The sequence below is a fragment of the Sander lucioperca genome, chromosome 18 (assembly GCF_008315115.2).
Source record: "Sander lucioperca isolate FBNREF2018 chromosome 18, SLUC_FBN_1.2, whole genome shotgun sequence".
In the NCBI taxonomy this organism is placed as follows: Eukaryota; Metazoa; Chordata; class Actinopteri; order Perciformes; family Percidae; genus Sander; species Sander lucioperca.
In genome coordinates, this window is record NC_050190.1 from 27817061 (window position 1) to 27824493 (window position 7433).

General features: G+C 46.5%; 1 protein-coding gene across 1 annotated transcript in view; it reads right to left on the reverse strand.

Moving 5' to 3' along the window:
* Positions 1–7433, reverse strand: part of LOC116065682 (stress response protein nst1-like) — a 254118-nt gene that overhangs the window by 32119 nt on the left and 214566 nt on the right. The window lies entirely within an intron of this gene.

Below are 7433 nucleotides of genomic sequence, written 5' to 3' on the forward strand. Positions count from 1 at the left end.
CTGCAGAGCAGAGAGAGTTACTGCAGTCCTTATCAGTGTCCAGTCCTTATCTGCTGGTCTGATCAACACACACACACACACACACACACACACACACACACACTTTAATAACTGCAGCACAGTGGTGTTTAGAGAGAAAGAGAGAGACAAATGCGCTCGCTTCAACCATTTGATTGGAAGTGAAGAAAAGGCTGTGTGTGTGTGTGTGTGTGTGTGTGTGTGTGTGTGTGTGTAAAGAAAAGGGCAGAAAGTGACAGAGTGAAGCTAAAAGCTCCAAGCCTCCCCAGGCAATTTACCAGAAACTAACGCCGACCATGTTCCACATGCTCACAAACACACACAGCTAAATAAACTTTAACTTCATACGTACATTATACTGAAATACTGTATACGTAGAATATGTTTTAGAAAAAGTAATATCTCCATAAACGTGTCACTAGAAAACAGACCGAACTAAGTGATCACATGGTGCAGGCTGTTCTCACGAACCATTCGTTCATTTAGCTACGTAAAGTAAAGCTGGGTAGTTGGTATGTATTTACGTATTTATTCCTGTCAGCAGCTCGTTGACTTCTGCTGTATAAGAGCGTGAAGATCCTCGTAGGGAGGAGGTCGGGGGAGATGATTGGCTCCTAAAAACTCAGGGCTTTAAAGAGAGGGGAGCAGAGTTCATGTCCTGAAGAAGTTAAGGAGAAAACACAAGACTTTCACCAGGAAACAGGTGATCATGTCCTGAAGAAGTTAAGGAGAAAACACAAGACTTTCACCCAGGAAACAGGTGATCATGTCCTGAAGAAGTTAAGGAGAAAACACAAGACTTTCACCCAGGAAACAGGTGTTCATGTCCTGAAGAAGTTAAGGAGAAAACACAAGACTTTCACCAGGAAACAGGTGATCATGTCCTGAAGAAGTTAAGGAGAAAACACAAGACTTTCACCAGGAAACAGGTGTTCATGTCCTGAAGAAGTTAAGGAGAAAACACAAGACTTTCACCAGGAAACAGGTGATCATGTCCTGAAGAAGTTAAGGAGAAAACACAAGACTTTCACCCAGGAAACAGGTGTTCATGTCCTGGGAGTTTACTACTTTTTTTTTTTTTTTTTTAAGCTTTAGTCGCTTTATTGCTTTTTCTTTGACATTTTTGTCGCATTTTTCAACATTTATGTTGTTGTTTTTAAAGGAACACGTCGACTTATTGGGACTTTGTCTTGTTCACCGTATCCCCCAGAGTTAGATAAGTCCATACATACCCTTCTCATCTCCGTGCGTGTTGTAACTCTGTCTGACGGCTCCATCTAGCCTAGCTTAGCACAGATCCTGGAGGTAACCGGCTCCATCTAGCCTAGCTTAGCACAGATCCTGGAGGTAACCGGCTCCATCTAGCCTAGCTTAGCACAGATCCTGGAGGTAACCGGCTCCATCTAGCCTAGCTTAGCACAGATCCTGGAGGTAACTGGCTCCATCTAACCTAGCTTAGCACAGATCCTGGAGGTAACTGGCTCCATCTAACCTAGCTTAGCACAGATCCTGGAGGTAACTGGCTCCATCTAACCTAGCTTAGCACAGATCCTGGAGGTAACTGGCTCCATCTAACCTAGCTTAGCACAGATCCTGGAGGTAACTGGCTCCAACTAGCCTACTGCTCCCAATAAGTGACAAAATAACGCCATCATGTTCCTATTTACATGTTGTGATTCGTAGAGTCACAGCGTGTACAAATAACAAGGTCACATGACACACAGCCATCTTCTAACCGTAAACATACTGGGAACTATATTCTCAGAAGGTGAAGCACTGCTACTTAGGCGGAGTGATTAGCACAACACCTGAAAAGCCCCGTTGTTACTCTCTGCTCCTCACCACGGGGCTTCAGGTGCTGCGAGCAAATCACGAACGCCCAAGTAGCAAGTTTTTGTCGCCTTTAGTTAAGGAGAAAGACAAGACTTTCATCCAGGTCACGGGTGTTCGTGTCCCGGGAGCGTTTTAATCCAAACTACGATCTTTTTCTTTACCTTAACTACTTGTTTTGGTGGCTGAACTCAACTAGCAACGGCCGCTGATACGACCGCCTAATTTCGTAGGATATCATACGATTTGATGTGCATACATTTCCGTACGATAACGTAGGGACCCGTTGATGAGAATGCGTTGAAAAGTGGTTAATTTAAGAACTTTTTCACGTACAAGTGAAACAAGAAAATGAGATTGAGTACGATTATTTAAGTTACAGAACTGAGCTTATCCAAAGAGCATCTTTTCAAAAGACATCTTTCATAACCTGAAGTTCATCTTCAAATATCTCAACAACCCAGAGTTAAGTCACATTTTTCCCCAAAGAGGCCAATAACATTTACAGTAAAGGTATAAAAGACATTATTTATAGCACATTCGGAACCTCTGAGTGTTCATTTGATGAATTGAAAAAGGTGGAAATACTTTTGGCAGGAAGCAGAAGTTTTTTTGGCCGCCGCTGTTTCGGTGATTTCATTCAGTTCCAGGAACGCTTAAAATAGCTCCAGACGTCTCAATGTCACAAGTTTTACAGCAGAGAGAAAGAAAGAGAGAGTCGCTGCCAGAGTGGCTTTTACTGTCTGACTCTGAAGGAGAGAACTGAGAGAGGGAGGAGAGAGGGAGGAGAGAGAGAGAGAGAGGAGAGAGGGAGGAGAGAGAGAGAGAGAGAGAGAGAGAGAGAGAGAGAGAGAGAGAGGGAGAGAGAGGGAGGAGAGAGAGAGGAGAGAGAGACAGAGAGAGAGAGAGAGGGAGAGAGAGGGAGGAGAGAGAGAGGAGAGAGAGACAGAGAGAGAGAGGGAGAGGAGAGAGGGAGTAGAGAGAGAGAGAGAGAGAGAGAGAGAGAGAGAGGGAGAGGAAAGAGGGAGTAGAGAGAGAGAGAGAGAGAGAGAGACAGAGAGGGAGAGAGAGGGAGAGGGAGGTAGAGAGAGGGAGAGGAGAGAGGGAGTAGAGAGAGAGAGAGAGAGGAGAGGAAAGAGGGAGGAGAGAGAGAGAGAGAGAGAGAGAGAGAGAGAGAGAGGGGAGAGGAGGGGGGAGGGGGGGGAGAGAGAGAGAGAGAGAGAGAGAGAGAGAGAGAGGAGAGGAGAGGAAAGAGGGAGGAAAGAGAGAGAGAGAGAGAGAGAGAGAGGTAGGAGAGAGAGAGGAAAGAGGGAGGAGAGAGAGAGAGAGGCTGGGAGAGAGAGAGAGAGGAGAGAGAGGAGAGAGAGAGAGAGGAAAGAGAGAGAGGGAGAGGAAAGGAAAGAGGAAGGAGAGTGAGAGGGAAGAATAAAAGAGGGAGTACGGTAGGAGTTGAGAAAGTACAACAAAGGAGAAGAGAAAGAAGTTGAGGAAGACAGATGGACAGAAGAGGGAGAATAAGGACAAGATCTACGGATGGATTTCCATTAGAGGAGGGACACGAAATAGCAAAGGATGGACGGACAGACAGACAGACAGACAGACAGACAGATAGACAGATAGAAAGGATGAGAGGAAACAAAAGTAGAGAACTAAAAGGTATGAAAAGAGAAACAGGTATAAACAAACAGAGGTTCTACATGACAAAGACATGAGGGGCAAAGGAGAGAAGGAAATGCTGAAGGAAAGGAGGGAAGGAAAGAAAGAGAGAGAGAGAAAGAAAGAGAGAAGACGACGACGATGAGTGCCAAAGAGTAATTTTAGAGTTGGCTCGTTTCCCGGGAAGAAGGAAAACACAGAGAAGGTCGAAACCACAATCTGACAAAAGTCAGCCGACAAATGAACGAAGGAATGAAAGAACCAAGGAATCTGTTTGTTTTTGATTTTACATCATCGCCGGTTTGGTTTCTACCTCACAGGTGATGTCATCATCAGTTTGGGCGTCAGGCAATCGTGCGGCGCTGTAATTATATCACACTATGTTCAGCTGCAGTACTTACTTCCAGTTTTTTTCACGCTAAAACGTTCCGCTGTGTTGCAAATTATTCTTTAAAATATGTTTAAAAACATTAAAACACAAAAACCATATAGTCTCGCATCGCCAGACCTTCCTCCACAGCTCTGTGGAGGAAGGTCTGGTTAGTCCACACAGCATTCTGGGATGGGAGGAAAACGTGCTCTGGTTTATTGGCATTTCTTTAAACCAATCACAATCGTCTTGGGCGGTGCTAAGCGCCGGACGGAGCCACGGTGCCTCTGCAAAATAGTCTCAGGAAGGAACTTGTTTTGGTGGACCATGTGTACGTTCAAAAGTAGTTTTAGGGCGTTTTCACACATGAAAGTCTGAACCAAGGTCCGGACCAAGGTTCATGTTTTTGTTACATTGTCTACATTTAATCCGGTAAGTTTTGGTTTCACACTGCAGTTATGAAAGCGCACTAAAGATCTCTACGTGACAAAACTACGTCCTGCCGTCATCACATACGTGAGCTGCGTCTCCAGATACTTAGAATTGATTGGTTTGTAGACGGGCTTCCCGTCCTCTCGTATCCTCTCTCTGTGTCGGAGTTGACTGACTGCTGCTCTCCTCTACTGACTGCTGCTCTCTCCTACTGACTGTTGCTCTCTCCTACTGACTGCTGCTCTCCTCTACTGACTGCTGCTCTCTCCTACTGACTGTTGCTCTCTCCTACTGACTGCTGCTCTCCTCTACTGACTGCTGCTCTCCCCTACTGACTGCTGCTCTCCTCTACTGACTGCTGCTCTCCTCTACTGACTGCTGCTCTCCTCTACTGACTGCTGCTCTCCTCTACTGACTGCTGCTCTCTCCTACTGACTGCTGCTCTCTCCTACTGACTGCTGCTCTCTCCTACTGACTGCTGCTCTCCTCTACTGACTGCTGCTCTCCTCTACTGACTGCTGCTCTCTCCTACTGACTGCTGCTCTCTCCTACTGACTGCTGCTCTCCTCTACTGACTGCTGCTCTCCTCTACTGACTGCTGCTCTCCTCTACTGACTGCTGCTCTCCTCTACTGACTGCTGCTCTCCTCTACTGACTGCTGCTCTCCTCTACTGCCGCGGCTCTTTTTGTTTTGTTGTGATGTTGAGAAGCAAGACACTGGAACTTTCTTTCTGGAGAATTTATTCAGAGACAAACGGAAACCTACTGTCTAGCTGTCTGCTCTGAGTCCATTCACCGTCACCGTCACTCTCTCATGTAGTCTACACACTAAGCACCGAGCTATTCCTTAAAGGAGCTTCCCCGATCTTGTAACACAAGGAGAGTCTGCCAGAGCTTCCTGTATTTGGTCCGAAAGTCCGAACCATCCAAAAAATGCTTTCACACTGTAAACGAACCGGACCATGGTTCAGTTTGGTCCGGACCGAGACCACCTCTTTTGGTCAGACCAAAATTTGGTCTTTTGATCCGGACCGTGGTCCGGGGGAGGTTTCACACCTCTAATTTTGGTTCGGATCAAACTGAAAAGTCCGAAAGCCCGGACCAAATGAGGTATGTGTGAAAACGCCCTTAGTCGTGCAACAGAAAACTCAGATTGGACAGATAGTCTAGCTCAGTGGTTCTCAAGAGTAGTTCTTTTAAGCCATGTACCCCCTAACCAGCATGAATAATTTTTGGTAGAAAAAAAAAAGGTCTATATAAAGAGGAAGAATACAGCGATGTCAGCGATAGATTTACTTAACAACAGCCTTGGACCTGGAGAACATTTAGATTAAGGCATGGATACCCGACCCGAGCCCGACGGGTGTGTAGATGCGACCGGAGCAGCGTTGGTGGAATAAGTTTAAGTTTGGAGGTAACCAGTCTCCCCTGGTTTTCTGACCACGGTCAGGAAAGGTTAACACATTGAACATTTTAAATTAAACAGATTATTAACGTGAGCTTGTTGCCCCGTGTGAGCTGATGACCTCATCTGTTGACATTTCTGAATGAATTAATAAAAGCTTTCCACACAAACAAACGTACATGTGTCATTAGTATGAGGAAAAAAAATTAGATTTTAACTGTGTCGGGCTCGGGCGGAAAAATTTGGCCCGATCCGGACTCTAATTTAGATGATGATGAGAAAAGGAGACAAAAACTTGGAAAAAAAGACGGTAGAAAGAAGGAAGGCAACACTAGGGCGACAAAAGAGTCAAAAAATTAATAATAAGCGAGTCCTCCAGAGTACCCCTAGGGGGACACATACCCCCTGCAGTCCTCCAGAGTACCCCTAGGGGGACACGTACCCCCTGCAGTCCTCCAGAGTACCCCTAGGGGGACACGTACCCCCTGCAGTCCTCCAGAGTACCCCTAGGGGGACACATACCCCCTGCAGTCCTCCAGAGTACCCCTAGGGGGACACATACTCCCTGCAGTCCTCCAGAGTACGTCTAGGGGGACACGTACCCCCTGCAGTCCTCCAGAGTACGTCTAGGGGGACACGTACCCCCTGCAGTCCTCCAGAGTACCCCTAGGGGGACACGGACCCCCTGCAGTCCTCCAGAGTACCCCTAGGGGGACACGTACCCCCTGCAGTCCTCCAGAGTACGTCTAGGGGGACATGTACCCCATTTGAGTAACACTGCTCTAGCCAGATTGGACAGATAGTCTAGCTAGCTGTGTGGATTGACCCTGCAGAGATCTGAGGAGCAGTTAACCATAGTCTATTGTTTGGTTAGGGCTGGCTCTTATACTTCCTCACCTTACTTCCTGCTTTGCTCCTACCAGAACTACTACGGCCACATAGGGGGCGCCGCCACTAGAAACCTAAATATAGGTTGTAATCGCTGCTTGTACAAACGACTTATGTAGGCGTTTTTCGAGGGGAGGACGGTCTCAAAACACAGCAAGAAGCCTGCAGAAGAGCCTCCTCAGTCAGATATTTACACGTGGCCGGACATTTCAACCTCTCCGTTTTCAAAAATAACATCGTGCACAGCTGTCAGTTTTCAGACAACAACAGCAACCAATCACTTCCTCTCTCTTCTCTTCCTCACTTCCTCAGCTGCCTAAACCTCCGTTTGTCTCAGTTTACGGGCAAACTAAGTTTTCCAAAATCTCCACTCTGGCCGGAGTTTTTAGAAAGACTCGTTTTCAGAGGCCAATTCTCTGTTTGTGTGTAAACGTAGGGCACAAACAAAGGGAAATGTCTCCGTTTTTCAAAATAACCACGTATGTGTAACTGTATGTCCACACCGCCGCCGACTTGATCTTCTAAAGATACAGGAAGTCATTCATTTTCAATGGAAGCTGCTTCTCTCAGCTGCAAGGAGCGGAAAATCTGTCGGCGTCACGTTTTGAGCGACCAGAGCGTCAATCAGGAAGTTGAAAGTAGGTCAACTTTATGGTAATGAGCTATGACGCGGTTCAGCGGCAAGCAGCGGCAACCAATCAGAATATAGACGTCCTTCACGCTGGCTGATTCCAGAGAAACATACGATGTAAACTTTGGTTCCTACCAAAACGAAAAAGGAGGAGAAGCTCATCATGGCCGTTGCTGGGTTACCTATCATTTATGATATTTGCG